Here is a 19,328-nt window from a genome sequence, read left to right as displayed (position 1 = left end):
AAGGACCGAGCGTATGTAACGAGTAAAAGATAAACTTAGGTGCTAGATTACAAAGTGATTGAAGCCACCAAAAGAAATTGTGAAACCGCGTATCTCAAATAGAAATTATTACAAGAAAATGTTTGATTCTAGCAATCAGTGTCTTTGCTGTGATAAGTAATTGGAAAACCTCTTACAAGGAAAGAATGACGTAGAACAGCGTAGCGCACAAATTATGTCATTTTCACCTGTATTGCCGAATCCTGTTTGATACTCTGTATATGTTTTTATTGTATGCGCTTGATAATTTGCAATCCACGTTTGAACATTCCATATTTTATTTATTGTAATGTTTGATATAGCGTGTTTTGAGCGTTCGAGACTTTTAAATGTGTTTTGCAGTATGTTGCGCTCTTGTTGTCTGCTGCGTGTACTGTCTGGTGTCAAAGGCCCAGTCAGGTGGATTTCAGTGCTGCCTCTCAACTTCGCACCAAGACAAATCACTATTCAACATTGTTTTTTCAATAAACAACAACAACAAAAAAGGTACAAGATTCAGCCGGTGTATCGGCATGGATTTACATTTTATACACCCTAAAACAGCGAATACATTTGCCTGCAGCGGGACGTACGAACTCAGTGATCTGTAACCGTTCATAAGAACCTCTGAGAGCTCAATTGCAATTTATTGTCTGGAAAGTTAAAAGGAAGGCCAACCTACAGGCATTATTATTATACCTAGGTCTAGCCCCCGCAACGGCTGCTGGTGGGGGGAGCGGAAGAAGGCGATGTCAGAGATAGACCCGACAGGCAAAGGAGAGAGGCTAATAGATAATAATAGTAATAGCAATAGCACAAACACACACAAACACGCTCACACACATCAGTGGAGTAAAAAACAAAGTCTGGAGCTCCGCCCAGACTATTGAACCCTAACCTAATGAAAGTTATTTTGTTTTTGGCATACTTTCTAAGGCATGTCTTTTGTGAAAGTGCATGTTGGGTTTTTAGTGTTGGAGACGAACAGTAAATAAAACGTATTAGAATGGGGAGTATTAGGTCTCTCTAAATATCAGTCAGATGTCTCTTTGCCTGCCACTCATTTTCGAGCGATTGTGCTTTTTCTACAGTCAGTATTACCTATCCCTATTTTTGTCACTATCATATCCTTAAACTAAGATGGGAAGTGTTTTATTCTATGTTTGCTCTTACGTTAGTGTGAAGGTGGAGCCAAGAAGCCAAGAAGGACAAGCGGCATAAATTGTGCGGCAAAAATAAATAAAATATTTAGCTCAGTTTCACTGTCCTAAACTCGCGATTTATGACGTCAAGAGCGAAGCTGCCTCGCGTTCACAAATCGCAAATCAATAATTCATACAACTACTCAAAGCCAGCAGATTTATCCTCGTTTACGCGCTACCTCTCACTAGCGCTACCAACGGCCATCTTCTTCCAAAAAGCACGCAACTGTACATATTTTCAGAACAACCGAGAAAAGACAGCCAAGTTCGCTCATTTATATCTGCGCGCTCCTCTAAACTACCTGTTGGGAACGCTCTCTTGAATTGAGCCACTTTTCTCTCCTTTACTCCGCCAATATGCGCTTGGCGCCCACTCACCCTCTTCCCGCTACGCTGCACCTTTGAATGGCACTTGCATTTTCTTCGCTAGACAATTCACTGTACACAACGCTCCCTGCGCTTTCGACGCCTTGTCACAACAAATTCTCCGCCAAGAGCACCTTCTATGCTGAAGCGTGCAGTATACTCTGCATTGGTAAAAAGAGTTGGCGTGATCTAGACAAAAGGCTCTGAAAGAGAGAACGTGAAGGTGACATGCAGGAAGGGTGCCCAACGACGCCTTAGCAACGCAACAAAGGGCTCACGCCTACTGGTTGCTTTTGGTAGTTGCTAAAGAGCAGGGAAATCGTCCAGTAGTGGTAATCGCAATCTGGTCCCGAGAAAAGCTAATTCCAGTTGCTGCCAGATACCCGGGCGGACACCAGCGAAGGTAAGGTTCGCACAGTCGACATTGCGTCCAACAAGCCAGACTAGTCATTTTGCGCGCGAATGGCTGCTCAGGATCGTTTGCACGAGCCGCCATGTATGATCAACCAGTGTCGTGGAGGAAGACATAGTGAGAAGATGGAGCCACATCGGAAGCGGGAAGCCTAGCTACAAACCGTGAAATCAAAGCAGGCAAAGACGTCACATTGCAGGTGACTCTGTCATATGACAGCGCGCGGTAAGATGTATTGACCGCCACGCACCGCCGCCGAGCCGCTAACAGCTGAGCGCACAGGCTGGTTTCTACGACAAAGTACCTTATCCTAGACCACTTTGGCCAGTAGAGATAACTCCACTGTATTCTTTTGTGAAACAAATAAAATAGATAGCAAATCATGCGCACGCTCGCACGTACGCCCGCGCGCACAAGAGAGCGTCGAGCCCACGAAAATAAATAGGCCGGCTAAAAGCTACCTACAACCAAACAGCCGCAGGCATGAAGCTACAAGAAACAAAAATGTTGTGGTTCACGTGCTGAGCCTACTCCCACTGTCCTCGAAACAGAAACATCAGGGGCAGCGGTGTCCACGGAGGTAGGCTTGCGAAGGCTGGCTGCGTGACGTCATGCCATATCCTAACTTTTCTTCCTCCATGACCAGCGTTCCTCGGCGGCCGCCCCCGTAAGTCATCCTTAAAACACGACCCCCGTCACTCGCTCCTCTGTTGCGTCTCTAAAGGAGGATATAAAGCTAACTAGCCCAAGGGTCACCCAAAGGGGAACGGTGTCAACCTTTTATCGACTCGCCAGTAGACAAGTCGCCCATGGCGACGGGGCGGCGACAGAAACGCTTCATAAGCGGCCACGCTAACAGTTGGTCGGTCTTTATGGGTACCCCGAGCACGCCCGACATGACCATAGTAATCTGGCCTTGATGATCCATTCAGTGGGATGGGGATTCCTTCTTGTGCTTTCACGTATGTAATTTTTGCTTATGGTTTCTTTTGTTTGCCTCTACGTCCAGTAATGTCTGTAGCGGAAGCAACGCTGGCCGAGGTTGAGCAGCCTCGAATAGAACTTGAAAGCCCGTGCTGCGGAAGCACGGGGACCACTGAATTAGATTGGATTAGATCGGATTCGATTATATTCGATTGGATTTGGATTGGATTGAAATAAATACGAATGTATTGTATTGGATCGAAATTCCAATCCAATTGGAGTACGAGTGTGTTGAGAATTGGGTCTGCACATTCGCCGTCCGAGCATTCCATAGCAGTGACGTCATAGCTGAGTCAGACGCACTGGCACCGGCGCGTGCCCAGCTGTGCGCCTCCGTTGCAGAGTAGGCAATTCTGACGCTGTTCCGGAGCCGCTTGATAACCGTTTTCCATTGCTCCTGGAGAGCCGTGCTGCGCAGTTGTGAGGAGCAGTGACTGGACTGGACTGGACTGGACCAGACAGGACTGTATTGGATTGCATTGGATCGGAGTGGGCTGGACTCGATTCGACTCGACTCGACTCGACTGGATTGGATTGGATTGGAATGCAAATCCTTTTAACTGTGGTAAGCACGATAATTAGCTAAATCTAAACAACCAGGAAACCTATGAATAACCGGCTGAACTTTACCTCACGCTACGTATACCCTGGCATAGCCGAGCTAAGCCACTGGAATTTTTTTGGATATACTCTGTTAGTGTTTGTGCATCCAATTTCGTTTTCTTGGAGCCAGCCTACCTCAATTTTGCGTTAGAGCTTTCACCACAGGAGAATACACTGTCATGTACTCACAATTTGGACCCGCCGCGGTGGCTCAGTGGCTAAGGCGTTGCGCTGCTGAGCACGAGGTCGCGGGTTCAATTCCCCGCCGTGGCGGTCGCTTTTCTGATGGAGGCGAAAAGCAGAAACGCCCGTGTGTACGAGATTTCGGCGCACGGTAGAGATCCCCGGGTGGTCAAAATTAACCCGGAGCCCTCCACTATGGCGCGCCTCATCGCCTGCGTTGCGTCGGCGCGTTAAACCTTACAATCAATCATCTACTCACAATTTGGAGTTCTTGCAAAGATTTGGGGAGTCTAACCACACGCTGGGCGCTGTTAGGATTGTAAGGAAATGGGCTCCACATAGGACATAGAATAGTTCAGGAAGCCCACCACATAGCGTATTGACATGACACGAACGGATAGAGCCTTGTTTTATTTTAGACGGAGATTTCAAGACGACATGCAAAATGAGTGTGGGTAACTGATAGGAGTTAGGCTGCGTTTTCAAGGCCCATAGTTTATACTCTAAAGTTTCTACCCTTCTACGACTACAAGCGCGAGGACGTTCATGGGTTCCCGCACCGTTTTACATATCTAGCAACTGCGAATGGCTGACCCAAAAAATGTAGGCCGTGTGCTGGAAAATTTGCTTTACCAGAGAGGCGCTGACGACAATTACCCGTAGGACCACTGATGACGTATTACTGTGCAAAAATATGAAAATGGCCCTGCTGCAGTGCTACACGTTGAAATCTCACGACTACTAAGACGATCAAGAGGCGCTGGGGACAGCGAAACATAATCATTGTGAACCTCCAGGCTCTAGATAATTTGGTTTGAGAAGTTGAATTCTGGGAATCATTCTATGGTCTTCCCTGTTATTATATCGCCGGCAGTTCCTCTCCTGATGCACCTGGATGGTTGGTATTTCACTTATGGATAAAAACTCGGATATTTGCAGAAACATTCGAACCCGAAGATTAGTAAATTTTTTTACCGAAACTTGGAAATTAAAAAGAAATTACTTCTAATATGGTAGACAGAAACAAACAAACACATTGACGTGCAGATGAGACCGTCTGTAATGTCATTTTTTCACACATCACGCTGTTCATCGTGTTCCGAACTCGGGTAATACGTCTGACGAGTTTCCAATTTACAACTAATCTGGAAAAAACGTCACAGACAGACAGACAGAAAATGAACTTTATTGAAGGTCCTGAGGAGCACCGCCACCGTTGGTGCGGCAGCGCGGCGGGCCGCTCCCAAGTGGGGGCAGGGAGGCCGAGCCTCACCGCCGCGTCATGGGCCCTCTGGACGGCCCTTAAATGGTATAATAGATCGGGACTCCCCAAGTTGGAGCGCCCCCCTTCCTCCGTAATGCGTTGAGGGCCCCGAAGTGAGGGACACCACCAGAGCATATGATCTAAATTGCAACATTCGCCACAATCCGTGCAGTCTGGTTCAAAAGTGTCCGTGTAGAAGCTGAGTGTGGATAGACTAGGATTAGACCTGGTCTGCAACTTTATGAGCGTGGCTGCCTCCGGCCTGGAGAGGTTCTCGTGCGGAAGAAGAAACGTTCGCATCCCCAGCTTATAATGCTCAATACCCTCGTTGAAAGTGATTAAAGTGTCTCTGAAGACCTCCCAACCAATCCCCGAGGAGCTGCCTCCGTCCGAACCGGCCAGGTAGGTTATCTCGTGCGCGCGCGTGTGGGCTACCTCATTCATCATCATCACCAGCCTGTCTACGCCCACTGCAGGGCAAAGGCCTCTCCCATTATTCTCCAATTACCTCGGTCCTGTGCCAACTGTGACCAATTTATCCCCGCAAACTTCTTGATCTCATCTGCCCATCTAACTTTCTGCCGCCCCCTGCAGCGCTTGCCTTCTCTAGGGATCCACTCTGTTACCCTTAATGACCAGCGGTTATCTTGCCTTCGCATTACATGCCCTGCCCACGTCCATTTCTTCTTCTTAATTTCTACTAATATGTCTTTAACACCAGTTTGCTCCCTGACCCACTCCGCTCTCTTCTTGTCCCTTAATGTTACACCTATCATTTTCCGCTCCATTGCCCGCTGAGTCGTTCTCAATTTAAGTTGAACCCTCTTAGTGAGCCTCCAAGTTTCTGCCCCGTAGGTGAGTACCGGTAAGATGCAGCTGTCATACACTTTCTTCTTCAACGACAATGGTAGGCTGCTATTCATTATCTGATAATGTCTGCCATATGCACCCCACCCCATTCTGATCCTTCTAATTATCTCTGCATCATGGTTGGGATCTGGGGTCACAACTTGGCCTAAGTATATATATTCGCTTACCACTTCCACTGCCTCGCCATCTATCTCAAACTGCTGTACTGTCCCGAGGTTATTGATCATTACTTTAGTTTTCTGCATATTAATTTTCAGGCCAACGGTTCTACTCTGTTCGCCTAGTGCGGAAAGCATGCTTTGCAATTCGTCCCCCGAGTTACTTAGCAAGGCAACGTCATCAGCAAATCCGAGGTTACTGAGGTATTCTCCATTAACCCTTACTCCCACCTGTTCCCAATACAACGTTCTGAATACTTCTTGTAAGCATGCTGTGAATAACATTGGAGAGATTGTGTCTCCTTGTCTGACACCCTTCCTTATAGGTATTTTACTGCTCTCCTTATGGAGGATGATAGTAGCTGTAGACCCATTATAGATATCCTCTAGTATTCTTACATAATGCTCATCAACCCCCTGGTTCCGTAATGCCTGAATGACTGCTCAGGTTTCGACCGAGTCAAATGCTTTCTCATAATCTATGAAGGCTATATATAGGGGTTGAGTATACTCAGCGAACTTCTCTATCACCTGATTGATCGTGTGAATATGGTCCATTGTTGAATAACCTTTACGGAACCCTGCTTGTTCTTTAGGTTGACTGAAATCTAAGGTTGCAGAGATTCGGTTAGCGATTACCTTGGTAAATACCTTGTAGACGACTGACAGTAAGCTGATCGGCCTGTAGTTTTTCAAGTCCTTCATGTCGCCTTTCTTATGGATTAGGATGATGTTCGCGTTCTTCCAAGATTCCGGTACCATTGCGGTCATTAGGCATTGCGTATACAGGTTTGCCAGTTTTTCAAGTACAATTTCTCCGCCATCCTTCAAGAGGTCTGCTGTTATCTGATCCTCACCAGGTTCTTTGCCCCCTTTCATTTCTTTCAAAGCCTTCCTTACTTCTTCGGTCGTTACTTGTGGGATGTCTATCTCCTCTGAACTACTGTCTCGTTCGGCATTATCCTGTATGTCCCGGCTACTGTACAGATCCCTATAGAACTCCTCGGCCACTGTGACTATTTTATCCCTATTTGTGATGACATTGCCTTCCTTATCCTTAAGTGCATACATCTGATTTTTCCCCACGCCAAGACGTCTCTTTGCTGCTTTCAGGCTACCTCCGTTCTTTACAGCATATTCGATCCTCTCCATAATATACTTCCGTATGTCAGCTGTCTTGCGCTTATTGATTAACTTCGAGAGCTCTGCTAGTTCTATTCTGTCAGCTGCGGTAGAGATTCTCATGGTTTGCCGTTTCCTGATTAGATCTCTCGTCTCCTGTGAAAGTTTACCAGTATCCTGTCTAGCCATAGTGCCCCCGACTTCTACTGCACACTCCGTGAGAATGCGTGTAATGTTGTCGCTGGCTTCCTGCGTCGTAAGCTCGGCTTCCTCGTTAAGGGCGGAATATCGGTTCTGCAGCGCGATCCTGAATTCTTCTACTTTACGTCTTACTGTTTGCTCATTTATCGGCTTCTTTCGTACTAGCTTGTCGCGGTCCCTCCTCAACTCTAACCTAATTCGAGATCTTACCATACGGTGGTCACTACACCTTACCCTTCCGAGCACTTCCACATCCTGCACGACGCCAGGGTTATCGCATAATATGAAGTCTATTTCATTTTTGTGCTCCCCATTCGGGCTCCTCCAGGTCCACTTCCGACTCTCCCGTTTACAGAAGAAGGTATTCATTATGCGTAGGTTATTCCGTTCTGCAAACTCAACTAGTAGGTCCCCCCTGCTATTTCTACAGCCCAGACCATAGTTCCCAACTGCCTTGTCTCCAGCCTGATTCTTGCCTACTTTAGCATTGAAGTCCCCCATAACTACAGTATACTGCGTTTTTACTTTAGCCATTGCCGATTCCACATCTTCATAGAAGCGTTCCACTACTTGGTCGTCGTGGCTGGATGTGGGCGCGTAGCCCTGCACCACCTTGAGCTTGTACCTCTTATTGAGCCTAATTACAAGAGCAGCTACCCTTTCGTTAATGCTGTAGTATTCGTCTATGTTGCCAGCTATGCTTTTATTGACTAGAAATCCCACTCCCAGTTCTCTTCTGTCCTCTAGACCACGGTAACATAAGACGTGTCCATTTTTCAGCACCGTGAAGGCTTCGCTAGCCCTCCTAACCTCGCTAAGCCCTATTACATCCCATTTAATGCCCTCTAATTCCTCGAACAACACCTCGAGACTTGCTTCGCTAGATAAGGTTCGCGCGTTAAACGTTGCCAGGTTCAGATTCCATTGGCGGCCTGTCCGGATCCAGTGATTCTTAGCAACCTCTGCTGCGTCACAGGTCTGACCGCCGCCCTGGTCAGTTGCTTCGCAGCCGCTGGGGACTGAGGGCCGAGGGTTAGTTTGCGTATTCATGGGAGGTTGTGGCCGGTACTACACCAGGGTGGCCAATCCTGCTCTGGTGAGGGAGTGCATTACCGGCAATGGTCGCCGGGGTCAGGCCGCACCCCAAGCCGCTTTGTGCAATTCCATCAATACGCGTTTTTTTTCTTTTTTTTAATCCGGTGGGAATTGTCCGGCAACGGGATTCGAACCACGGTCCTTCTGCACGCAAGGCGGGTGTTCTACCTCTACGCCATCGCTGCCATCGCTGCCCCCTACGGCTACCTCATTGAGGTTAGTTAAACAGGACAAGTGCGACCCTAGGTGAGCGGGAAACCAGGTGATGGTGTGTAAGGAAATGACCTTATTTCCTAGGATGTGAGCTACCTCGGCCGAAACTGAACCTGATGCAAAGGGACTAACGGCCGCGCAGGAATCGGTGTAAATGCGATGCCGGATGTCGTCAAGTAAAGCAAGAGCCACCGCGGCCTGCTCGGCTCTAGCGGGGTGGTTTTCGTAAAAGACGCAGAATTGAGAACTGTGCCACTGTGATCCACCATAACTGCCGAGATGTTAGCCGATCGGCGGTACTGCTCGGAGTCCACAAAACACGCGGAGTGCGGGTCGTCGCGAACTTGTTTTAGTAGGGCCTCGCTTCTGGGCCTTCGTCTGCCTGCATTGCGCTACGGGTGCACGTTGCGGGGAAACGGTGAGATAGTTATAGCAGCTCTCTGCTCCTTAGTAAGGCCAACCTTGTGCTCCTCCTCTAGGGATGAATTACAGTACAGAACCGCCAGAATCCCCCTGCCAGCGGGCGAAGAAAACAACCTGGCAGTCTGAGCTGTGTGCTGGCCTTTGATGATTTCCTCTAAAGTGTTATGCACCCCGAGCTGCATGAGCCTCTCTGTGCTGGCATTCATCGGGATACCTAGCATGCACTTGATGCTTTAACGAATTCGCAAATTGAGCTCAGCCTTTTCGTGATTCTGCCAGCAGTGCATGGCCGCCACGTCCGTGATGTGTCTTATTAAGAGTTCATGGAAGAGCCTTAAGAGATTGTCCTTCTTGACACCTCCTCGACTGTTCGAGACCCGAGTAATTAACCGTATCATGCCATAAGTCTTAGCGGTGATTTTGGAGGCGTTGTGCCTGTTAAAACCGTTCGACTCGATGAGCATACTGAAAACCCAGAGAACCTTAACTCTGGGAATGGGGTGTCCCTCGCTCTTGGGGAGCGCAAGGTTCAGCTCTGACAGTGCGACCCAGCCCTTCGGCTTAACCTTTCTTCTACTAGGTCTGTACAATAGGAGGTCCTACTTGCTGCAGGAAAGGCGAGGCCCCGTCCCAGCGAGGAGAGCCTCTGTGCGATCTAGCGCTTCCTGAAGTGCTTCCTCTACCCTACCCTCGTAGCCTCCGACGCACCATACGGTAATGTCGTCAGCGTAATGTGTGTGTTTGATGCCCTTGACCTCCGAGAGTCTCTGAGACAAGTTACACTGGCAATATTAAACAGGGGCGGTGATACAACCGAACCCTGCGGCGTCGCCCTCGTACCCAGCTCGATGGGCTTTGACCTGAGGTCCCCAAATCTTTAGTGTGGCCTTTCTATTTATCAAAAACGAGCTGATACACGCATGAAAGTTCTGGCCAAGGCGCAGGTCCCAGATGGAATTGAGTATCTGGGCATGCAAGACGGTATCGAAGGCTTTTTTCAGATCTACGCCTAGAATGGCTCTAACGTCCTTGGTGTCCCTATCGATGATCTGATACTTGATCAGCTTCATGGCGGCCTGCGTCGAAAGGGACGGTCGAAAGCCAATAATGTAATACGGAAAAAGACCGCGGTCTTCGATGTGCTTGGAGATGCGGTTGTTAATAACATGTTTCGCCACTTTTCCTATGCACGATGTTAGTGAGATCGGTCGGAGATTAGTCATGTATGGAGCGCGCCCCGACTTTGGGATCAGGGGATCAGGACCACCGACGCCAGCTGCCACGACTCCGGAACCGCGCCCCATTCCCAGATGCAATTTATCTCCTAAGTAAAGAATGTGATCGGCTCGTCATCCAAGTTGCGAAGAAGCCTGCTTGAAATTCGGCCTGGACCAGGAGTAGAGCGTCCGTTTAGGGCCGCGAGGGGCTCCCTTACCTCGGGGACGCTCAAGGGCTCGTCAAGAGCGGTCATTGGAGGGCCTCTGTAAGGCGGGTAGTCCGCATCATCCGAAGTGTCTATAGGCAGATATCTATTGGCTAGCGACTCTAGTATTTCCGAATCAGAATTGGCCTGGCGGGCTGTGTGTAGTATCTTATCAGTAGCGCGCCTCTGATTAGACTGGGAATCGGATTCACTTAGCAACTGCTTCAGCAGGTTGCATTTTCCACCTGATCTCATCTGCCCGTCCACCGAATTACACACCTCGTGCTATCGCTGCTTGGAGAGCGTCTGACGCTGTACCTCTATTGCGTGATTTACTTCCGCGATCTTTTTTCGGAGTTTGCCATTCAGCCGTTGGCCCTTCCATCGATCGACGATGGCTCTTTTCGCCTCCAAAAGGTTTGCCAATCGGCTGTTTATCCTATTCACATTTAGGTTGGTGACAACAGTCTTGGTGGCGGACCCTACATACTCCTTAAGGTGCGCTACCCGACTATCTAGGGACGTAGGGGTTTCGGTTTCCCTCTCTTTCCTGATTTTACAAAAAAGATGCGAATCCGCCATCCTAAACTTCTTCGGTGGCCTCTTGCGTACCACTAACGACGTGGCCAACACACAGTGATCGTTGCCCGAGTTCTGATTGAGATTGCACCAAACAGTGGGCCCAACGTTCGGCACAAACGTAAGGTCCAGCGCGATGTCCCTGGCGCACGCGTTTCCCGTCCTAGTGGGAAAGGACGGCTCCGTAATTAGGGTGAGAATGTAGTCCGACGGCGCCCGCTAGAGGTCCGCCCGGTGTTGACGAAACCCACATTACCCTAGGTGTAAGACCCTTGAATGTATCGACCCACGTGGTCTATTCAGCCTCGGGGGACTCATGGATGCGCATGGCTGGTGGCCCCTTGGAGCGGGAACGTCCTCTGGATCGCGAACGTTCCGGGGAACGGGAGTGTTCGGTTTTGGAGCAAGAACATGGCTCCTCGAAGCGTCCCTCAAGGGTGACCTGATCCGGTCATACTTTCTGTCTGGCGACACAGGTGACTTGGCTCGCTGGCGCTCCCTTCTTCTGCGAACGACGTACTACAGTTGAAACCGCTACTTACACTGCTTGTCCGCCGTGAGATGAGGGCCCCCACATAGGCGCATTTTGGCGTACAAACGTGGTCCTCGGGCGGGGATGCAATGCCACATCCCCTGCTGATCGCCTTTTCGGGCGTCAGACAAACGCCGTCCCCAAGCCCCAAACTGCTTCAGCCGTAGCAAACGTCCGTTTGTTTGTGGTAGAGCGTGCAGCAAAGCATGCTTTGTCCACACATGACGTAATATGGTACCTTTAGACCATCAAAAAGGACGATGATGGTAGTTGTGTATTTGATACGCTTGATCTCTAGGGTCTCGGGATTCTTAGGCTGAAAAATCATGTCTTTGAGATCTCCTGCGTCGACGTCGATGTCGACGCCCCTGACGACCCCCTTGCACGTGTTGTCCGGCGCTGCCAAGTAGAATCTAACCTCGTAGTTTGCCACTCCAACCATGATTGACTCCACTCTTGAGTATGCCCGTGCGTTCTTCTGCGTCGGCGTACTCACGACAAAAATGTTTTGCATGACGGTGGAACAGACGATCTAATCGGCGATCTCGGAAGGAGCGAGCTGCGCCGCTAACGCGAGAGCTTGGACCACCTTGATTTTACTCACGTTCTTGAAATTTAGGCCTCCCCTGGGCCTAACGATGATTCTGTAGTGCTCCCTTGGCAGGTGGGAGAGCCTCGATGATGCGACGATACGCTTCTTGACTTCGGCCGGAGTGCGGGCCCCGCCGGTGTCGCCACCACGTTGTGCTGAACTTGTCTTCCCGCCCGGCGTGGCCGACCCTTGAATCTTGCGCTTTGAAAACGCCGTATTCCATCCAGAATCCAGGCACTCTTCGGGGATGATATCCTCCCCCTCCATGGTCACTTGCACGGGAATCTTGAGAATAACAGACACACTAGCGCGGGGAGACGCTCCTCTGCCGCGACATCGACTTAGAAGTAGCCCTAGCCGGTTATGCCTGGCGGTCGAGTGGCATGGTTCCGTCGAAGAGTTTTGAAAAATCAAATAAGGAACCCCTCGCCGACCAATATTTGGTATCGGCGTGATCCTCGTGACCTTCCGCATGAGATATCACAGAAATCAGCAACTGGAAGTACAATGTTTGTACCGAAATCATTCAGAGAAGCAGGAGCCGTTGTTTGCTCGTTCGTACTAGTCGGCGCCCATGGCGGCCAATCTAGGTCACAGATACAAGAAATTTCGGACAAAACGCGAGTCACAATAGGTGGAGTAGTGCTTTTTCAAGCTGTTTCAGGTGAGAGCGCAGCTGTAGTGTCATGGGCATTCGGTGTCAGGCTGAATTCGGATATGTATACGTAAGGTGGGTGACATTTGCTTGTGTAGTTGTCTGGCGACGTTGGAATTTCGGGGGCAAAAAAGTATTCAAACATCCCTTTTGCCAGTGACGTCCCCGAACAGAAGCTGCATTTTCAACCATCACAGGGCGCTATTATTTTGAAGCCATGGTTTTTGGCGCCAGCAACGCGACATCTGTATTTGCCATCCCGCGCGGTTCTCTACTTGCTGACATGAAGAACGTCAACCATTATTTTGATGGGGTTTTTACTTTTTTACGTTTTTATGCGAGAGAAAGATCACTGGTCCTTCTCTTTTCTTAGAGAAAACCTCATCCGACGGCGTAAGACCGAGCATGCATTTATATTTGCGCTTGGGAATTGCGCCTACGGACTGTGAGGTTCGCAAATGCCAAATTTCTTTTGTGAAAAATTACTTCGAAAGAAATAGAACCATGTTAAAAATATTTGCAAAATACTAGCCACCACGAGGCACATTGAAAAACAAGAATGCGAAGAGTCTATGCTTAGAGGGGGCTTTCAATGAACTTACACAGAATATTGCGCACACTCTTACAGCACTGCCTTACCTACCTAAATGTGTCATTCTGTGAACTGATGCATATAGCACAGGGCCTGTAGCTGCACCCCTTGAGATAGAAGACGACATAACTAATTCCGTCGGATACGCTAGTCAAAAGTTTATTCCGCACGAAACTATATATTTCTCTATTGACTGAGAGTTGCTGGCGTTAGTCTCTGTAGTGAAGGAGTTTTACGCATTACGGAAACCGCGAGCCAGTTCCGTATTTGCAACCACCAAACCAAGTAAAATTACAAGTATTCTAGGGCATTAGTGGGCAAGAATATAACTTTTGTTGGCACATCAAAGGAGTGAAAATCTAGGCTCCGACGAAGTGAGTGACGTTTGACAAAGATAACACTTGGGAGCGCTTCGGCCCGAATGGTTTTTTTGAATCTGCCGAAACTCTTTCAATTGTCTGAGTAATGCGGGACAAGAACTAACAATTGTATTGCTACATTCCAAACCGCGCTTTAACGATCATTGTAATGATTTGCCCGGAAACAAATGCTGCAAGAGGTCAACAATATCAACAGACGTGAATGCCCCAATACAACACGAATGATAAAATCTGTAATGCGTTTAGGGCGGCTAGACGTGGCTCTTCGAGCAAATTCGCAAAACAAAACGCAAACAATGCGCCGGCAACGCAGTTTAAAGGTTGCGAAGACTGACCAAACAGCACGCTGTTGATGATCCTTACACCCACCTAACTACATCTTCACAGAAGACCAGAATACACATTAGATACTATACACGTCTATAGTAGACAGTAGACCGCGAACCATGTGTCCCGTGGTGTCGATAGTGTTGATAACAAATAGGTATTACCACTTTACTTTAACAGAAGCGGTAGTATCCCGCGATGTCTGGATAGGCCGTTGTAGCAATGACACTGGTGGGTATAAGGGTTGCTGAGTTTATTTCTTCCGTATTGGTAAATGATCCCTATGAGACAATTTTATAATAAACAACGTGGGCTCTTACGGGAGGTGTGAGTTGCACAAAGTCTCAGCAGAGGAAGAGTTCTATGCGAACGCACAAAAATTGATCTGGCTTCCACTTATATAGTAATGTGCTTTAAAAAATCCCGCTGGCATTTTTATTCTCATGGTCTTACGAAATCGTAAAAATATTTTTAGGTGATTGTATGGGCAGCTGTCGGAAATAAATGAAATTGGTTATACGAAGGACCTGTATAGTAATTGAGTAAATTGTTAAAACGTAATTGTCCCAAAACGCTGATTTTCCCCAGCAGGTTGGTGTTATAGAAATATTTTCAAGAACAGTGTTTCGATACCTATATACACGTTAGCAATTTCAACGAAAACCAGATCAGTGTCTGAACTGGCCTGGGATACGAAGAACTATCTGAAAAAAAAATATTTCAGGGCTTTTGACTCAATTCCCTGTGTAACCTGTGGAACATTGAGCACTATCAAGCTCGTGTGCCACATTCGGGATGTGTTCTAAAAAAATTGAAGTCGCTTGATCCCGCAGTTTCGCTAGGTGTTGACATCGCCGTTAGGTTTTTTCGGCTCGTGAGAAGGGTCATTTAGAAAAATCTTTCCCGCTCTATCACCGGCGTCGCAGGGCGAAATCCCTGAATGTTTTTGTGCATACTGATCTCAAACACTTATCAACCAAAAGCAATTGGATATATCAATCAGTGAAACCGTATTTGGAGAATATTGAAGAACACAATTTTTGTTCCGAAATCCGGAAACGGCCCAGTAGTTCTTGTTGGTTAGGGCGAAACCCTAAAACCACTTTTTAGATATTCTTACCGGCTACACAGATTAGCAAAACGCACTGTTATGTGCCCATGGGTAAGCAAAATAATTTCGAATACGCTTGAACATAGTTTCCCTCTTTTCTTCAGTTACGAGAGAACTTCCCAAAAATCACACCTCAGTAAGCCCTAATGAAATGACACAAACGTTCTCCCGAAATTTCAAGTCTCTAGGTCTAGCAGTTTTGCATGCGCGTTGTTGATTCAGTGAGTGAGTGAGTGAGTCATTGAGTGAGTGAGTGTGTCAGTGAGTGAGTGAGTGAGCGAGTGAGTGAATGAGTGAGTGAGTGAGTGAGTGTGTGAGAGAGAGAGAGTAAGTGAGTGAGTGAGTAAGCGAGTGAGTGAGTAAGTGAGTGGGTCGTTGAGTCAGTGAGTTAGTGCGTGAGTGAGTGAGTGAGTGAGTGAGTGAGTGAGTGAGTGAGTGAGTGAGTGAGTGAGTGAGTGACTGAGTGAGTGAGTGAGTGACTCACTCATGTACATCTCTTTATAGGTATAGATCGCGTTCTGGGCAAGGGGAGGCCGCGACATCTAGGGATCATGCCATTTTGTTCTTTCTTGGCGACAGGTGAGCTCCCCAAACCGTGCTCCAAATCAGAGGGGGAGGGTAAGGGCGGAAGGGGTCGCTAGGACACTCACATAGAGAGTGGACGTGTAGGCAAAAATGCAAAGCGAGTTCCCATAACCACCAGGCGTTCAAGTGTACCCTTGACCTGAAAGTCAACCAGCGGTAGTCTACCAGGAACCAGCGAAACAATGAAGGCTTCTGTGCCCGCCGTCCTTCCTTCGCTTAGCAGTATTAACAGCCGCTGCGCCTACTGGCGGACCGCAGCGGTCGCCGTCTCGAGTACATTGGCAATGCCACACCAGGTGCCTGCCAACTCAAGTGATTGCACTCGGGGAAGACATCACGCGCGTGACATCGACCACAACTTTCTCAATCGCCATAGTTTAGTCCTTGGATTAATTACAATTCTGGTGTTTTCACCTGCTTTTCTGTGCACTGGTACATTTTGTTTTTATTTAATTCCGTCTGTGTGTATGCCTATTGCTTGTTTTGCATATACCTTATTCTATAGTTGTGGGTCCCATACCCCCTTTCTTTGGATCTCTTACATGAATTGTTAGATTTCCCAGCCGTCTGAGTAACCTTGTGTAGAGTAACTAATGATTTTATTCATAGAATGTGCCATGAAGGAAGAAAAAAAGAGTCCCCGTGGAAAACCCGAAGTGCTTACCCGTGATATACACTGAAGGCCAGTAAGAATGATTTGATGGCAACCGCAAAGTTTACCTAAAATGCGAATTCTCTTTGTAAAGTACTATTTCTGTTTGACAACGTTAAATACCGTAGTGTGACAATGAATATGAAAACATGATCCAGAAAAATACGCATGCATAAGCAAGAACACATTTTTTGAAATGTAATAAACCCTTGTCTTAAAGAATGCTGAATCATATCCTAAAACAAGAGGCAAATGTTTTTTCCGGCATTCTTGTTAACTAATACCAAAAATGTGAAGCATATAACAAAAATGTCGAGCAGCGAGGATTAGTAGCGCAAGGCTGGAAGAACAGCAGGAATAAGCGGCACCCCTCCCTGCATCAGAGACCCGACTGTTACATCGTCACCATCAAAAGCCGGCTTGGTTCACTTTAAATGAAAGCCTTTTCCATTGAAATCCAGCATCCCTTTCCCGCGCCGCTCGAGTTCATTCTTTGCCTTCGAGCTTATTAATTTCATCCCTCCATGAGCAAATTAGCCTTCCCCTTTTTGTAGACCTGTCTCTTCATGTCCACAGTCGGTGCACTACCAGGCTGGTAGTACACCGATTGTCCTTTCACGTTATTATGCTGCCAACCCAAGTCCGTTTTTTGCTTGATTGGAGCTATGATATTTTTCCGAGGATGATGTGGTGAAACCTTATGGTTGCCGCCCATGCTTGCCGCCAGAGAGGCCATGGGGCTATGTGCCCGCTTCTCAAGGAGAGGGGGTAGAGGATGAGGGAAAGGAGAAGAGAAAATGGAAGGGGTTGGGGCGGTTCTCTTGTACGCATGTGCGAAGGGCACACGTGCTGGGTTGTTCAGTCTGGGGGTGGTATATATGTGTTTCGTTTTCATTAAAACTTTCAGTTGATAGTAAGCGCCTGTGTCGTTCCCTTTCTCGTCCCTGTGAAAAATTTTGCGCTTAAGTTTCACTCATGAAATTTGCGAACCAACTAGCTCGCCTCTCCATTTTGCTTCAGTCTATGTGCCCGCGCCATGCCCGCTATGCCCCTAGCGCTGACAGGGAACGAAGTCGAAGACGAGGATTTGTCTCTCGCTCGTATTGCGGCTACCTTACCGGACTGGTGACTCTTTCCACTCGGACTGATTTTCTCTAAATACCTGCTGTAAACACAATACCTGCTGTAAATACCTGCTGTAAATACCTGCTGTAAACACAAGTATTCCTTGCGCCGTCCTTGTAACATCTTATGGCGAAGGTTGCGGTCTGATCCCTATCAGTAAAATTCACCCGACACGGAGCTGCGTAGCGGTCGCCATATGGGTCTACACACCATGTCATCGACTCAAGCACTGATTGGCACGGCACCGGTCGTCATCGTGTCCCATCCAAGAGAACCCGGTATGTTCAATGGAACAGATGGCCTCGACGCTGAAGACTGGCTCCGCCGGTATGAGCGAGTTAGTTCTCACAACCTCTGGGATGACACTTTGATACTGGTTCGACACCAGTGGTTCGACACCAGTGAGGCCACGGTAACAAGCTGGGACGACTTCAAGCAGAAGCTCCGGGCCATTTTCGGCCAGCCCGAAGCTAACCGACTTGCTTCCAAAAACAAGTTGGCCTCCCGTGCGCAAACGCCTACTGAATCGTATGTTGCGTACATTCAGGACGTTCTCGCACTGTGTCATACGGTCGACAACCAGATGTCTGAAGACGACAAAGTAGCGAATGTGCTGAAGGACATTGCCGATTACGCTTTCCACGTGCTTGTCTGCAAGGACTGCACGAGTGTTGACGCAATTATTAATGAGGGCCGTCGCTTCGAGCAGGCAAAAAGTCGCCGGATCGAGCCGCAGTACGCCCGCCTCCAAAACACTGCCGCAACTTCGTCGTGTGAGGACCTTTCCCCACGCCCTGCTTCGGCGGCTGAGGTTAGTCCTACCCGAACTGCAAGCATCACTCAGGTCGTACGTCGGGAGCTGCAGGCAATGGCTCCGGCACTTTCCAACGAAGCGCCTCATAGCGGCATGCATATGTTGCCCCTCATTCAGGCCGTCGCGCGCCAAGAAATTGCGACCATGGGCATTTCTCCCACCTGCGCCGCGAATTGCCGCAATGTCCGCCCCAACTCCGCCTTCGCCGAACCGCGGGCTGATTTGGGCTTTCCTCGCTCTCGGACAAGCAATCTTGCTGAATGGCGCACAGCGGATGATAGGCCCATTTGCTTCAACGGCCGTCGGGTTGGTCATGTGGCCCGTTACTGCCGATCCCGCTGGTTTTCGTAGCGCCTACAGCCCCCTGTTGATTCTTCTCCGGTCACCGGTTCCGGGCGGACGCACCTCCTCGAAAAACTGAGAAATGCAGCTCCCGGAGGTGACGCTGCATTTTCGACCCCTGACCGAAATCCTCTTACGATACCGGCTCAACATAGCTTACTGGAAGTACAGGTAGACGGTTTGCCCGTCAAGGCCCTCATGGACACTGGCGCGCAAATTTCTATTATAAGTGCTGCCCTTCGTCGTCGTCTTCTTCGTAAAGTACTGACCCCTGCCCTTTCGTGTGCTGTGCGTGTCGTTGATGGAGGTACGCCTTCGCTTACCGGAGTATGTGCTGCCCATGTCAACATTACTGACCAACAAACTGTTGTTCTTTTTACAATGTTGGACCAATGCCCATATGATCTTATACTCGGTCTTGATTTCCTTTCCGCTCATTCTGCCATAATTGACTGTTCCGAAGGCCTATTCCATCTTGAGCAACCCTGTTCCGACGCCGCGATTG

General features: G+C 48.5%; 1 long non-coding RNA gene across 1 annotated transcript in view; it reads left to right on the top strand.

Annotated features, from left to right (window-relative positions):
• The window catches only part of LOC144165661 (uncharacterized), a 170,798-nt gene that overhangs the window by 338 nt on the left and 151,132 nt on the right, over nucleotides 1–19,328 (top strand). The gene's annotated exons all lie outside the window — the stretch shown is intronic.

Source organism: Haemaphysalis longicornis, unplaced genomic scaffold (assembly GCF_048455015.1).
Source record: "Haemaphysalis longicornis isolate Haplotype H1 unplaced genomic scaffold, Haemaphysalis longicornis Haplotype H1 scaffold_141, whole genome shotgun sequence".
NCBI classification, from domain to species: domain Eukaryota; kingdom Metazoa; phylum Arthropoda; class Arachnida; order Ixodida; family Ixodidae; genus Haemaphysalis; species Haemaphysalis longicornis.
The sequence above is the reverse complement of the archived record's forward strand: the minus strand, read 5'-3'. Positions and strand labels throughout refer to the sequence as shown.